We start from the raw sequence: 2,795 nt of genomic DNA on the forward strand, positions 1-2,795 counted from the left end.
TGAGGACGGCTGCAATGAGACAACCCACCATGTACTCCTACATGGCCTCTCACCGCTACCTTTATCAAATCGTATTCACACACTTAGCTCACACACAGTAGGACATGCTCACACACCTCTGATTCATCCCCGATGAATCAGACCTGACTCAACTCTAAGCAGTAGCAGGCATGACAAACAAACATGAATGAGTAGGCACAACAGGGCTCAAACAACTCCTACTCATGCTAGTGGGTTTCATCTATTTACTGTGGCAATGACAGGTCATGCAGAGGATAAAGGGGTTCCGCTACCGCAGCAAGTAACAGATGAATCGGTGTTGTCCTAATGCAGTAAAAGAGAGCAGGAGCGAGAGAGTAGGATTGTATCGGAATGAACAAGGGGGTTTTGCTTGCCTGGCACTTCTGAAGATAACATTGAGTCTTCATCAGTGTCAACGATCACATCATCGGTACACGTCTATCGAGAGGGGACAAATACCGGCAATACAGAAAAAGCACGATCAATGCAATGCACAATATGATGCATGCTATGACATGGCAAAATGAATGTGTTTTGGGCTAATGCATCTAAAACCAGATTAAATGAAGTTGGTTTGAATACAAGATTCAAATTCAAACTCCATATGTGATTATTCAAATGCCATTTAATTCATTTGTCCTAAACAGTAGTGATAAGTTGTTCTAACATGCATGAAAATGGTACAGATGGATTCCTTGAATTTTTCTGATAATTTTTCATATATAAATTATTTAATTTGGAGTTACGGTTAATTTTCTATGATTTATTGAAGTTTTAGGCATTTTCTGGAATTTCCTGATTATTTTTTAAATCCAGAAAATACTTATTGCGTCAGCATTGCGTCACTATGACGTCAGCAGGTCAACAGACGCTGCTGCTGGTCAAACCTGACGTGTGGGGGCCACACGTCAGTGACACAGGGCTAGTTAGTGTCAATGGCAGGTGGGGCCGGGTCAAAGGCCACGTCATCAAGTCAACTCTGTCATGTCGGGCCAGTCAACGTGTGACGTGGCCAGGTCAAACTGACCTGTGGGTCCGTGGGGGTTAGTTTAACACTTAACAGAAAATAATAAATATTAACTAAGGCGTGGGGCCCATACGTCAGTGGCTCTGGGGAGGTTAGCTGGGTCATTAGTGGTTAACTAGACCGGGGTTAGGCCGACGGCTCGTCGCCGGCGAGGTCAGTGGCGGCGGAGCGCGTCGGGTTTCGCCCACAGGCGACCATTTGGACGGCGGATTGGTCCTACGCGTAGCTGGGGGTCGCGCGCGTCTGGTAGTGCAAGTGGGAGGAGCTGGGGTGGCCGGAGCTGCCGGCGGTGAGCTCTTTTGCGGCTGCCGGAGCTCGGGCAATCTCGGGGTGGCGTTACAGAGCACGGAAGGAGGCGTTGTGGGTGTCTACGGTTTCATGCGATCGTGCTGATCACGATGGTGGGCTCGGGAACGAGCTGCGGTGGCTGTGGCCACGGCCACGCCATGGCCGGCGGCGAGAAGCTCTCGGCCGCGGTGGGAGATGGGGCTAGGGGGCGAGAACGGAGGGGGCGAGCACAGGAGAGGCAGCGGAGGCTCACAGCGGATCCATTCGAGGCGGAGACGAGGCCGGGGATGGTCCGGAGCCGGCGAATCGAACGGCGGCGAGTTCCGGTGGCCGAGGAGGGGAACGGCGACGTGGGCGGCGATGCAGGGCTCCCGGCGTCACGTGAGTTGGTGGGGACGAAGAGGAAGGCGCGGCGGTTCCTCTGGAAGCATCGCCGAGGCGAGGGGTGGACACTAGCCGCGGTGGAGCTCGTCGGTGCTCTCGGGTGCTCGTGGTCGATCGTGAGAGAGAGAGAGCAGAGGGGATAGGGACGGAGGGAGAGATACGGGAGAGTGAGAGAGTTCGTGGGGGCCGCGTGGCGTCTCCAGGGAGTAGTGGAGGCAAGCAGGGAGGCAGGAGGTGGCCGAAGCAGGGAGGAGGTGGCCGGGGCGCGTGGCCGCGCGCGCCGGGCTCGTGCCCGTCCTCCTGGCAGAGGAGGAAGGCGACAGGGGGAGGGAGGCGGCGGTGGGCTGGGCCAGCGGGAGGAGCTGGCCAGCTGGGCCGGCTACAGGTAAGTGGCCCAGGTAGTCTCTCTCTCTCTTTTTCTTTTTTAATTATGTTTTCTATTTTGCAGGTTTGTTTTGAATTTGGTTTTGAAACCAATTCAATTTATTTTGCTTCTGACAATATTTTTAGGAGCTAAAAGAATTAAAACAATGCTCCACAAAAATATTTTAGAATTATTGGACCTATATTTATTTAACAGTAGATATAAGTCCAATTCAAATAGCTATTGATTTAATTCAAATACCCAAAATAAATGTTTCTGAGATACCGAAAATATTGGTTTGGATTTTACCTCTTGCCAATATTTCCAGAGGATAACAAGAACATTTTCTTGGACTTATTTGAGGCAATTTTTATCTTGATCATTTCATTTTTTTTAAAGGATTCTGAGGCTTTGAAAATTCCTCAATTCAAATTTCATTTGAATTTAAACATGATGCAGCAACCAAGCTAGTCCAAGGCCAGGGTAAAGCTAGGGATGTGACAACTCACCCCCACTAAACAAGAATCTCGTCTCGAGATTCCAGCGTAGGGTAAGGTGAAAGGTAAACGCAACTAGTATAATCTTCACGATCCAGGGTGCACTTCAGTTGAACGTTGATTCATTCACCATCATTGTCTTGAAGTCTTGCCTTGAGAACTCCAACTATCATGACAACGAGAGGAAAGGAAAGATCCTAAAAGAATGGTTCTT

This window comes from Triticum dicoccoides, unplaced genomic scaffold, assembly GCF_002162155.2.
Source record: "Triticum dicoccoides isolate Atlit2015 ecotype Zavitan unplaced genomic scaffold, WEW_v2.0 scaffold14817, whole genome shotgun sequence".
In the NCBI taxonomy this organism is placed as follows: Eukaryota; Viridiplantae; Streptophyta; class Magnoliopsida; order Poales; family Poaceae; genus Triticum; species Triticum dicoccoides.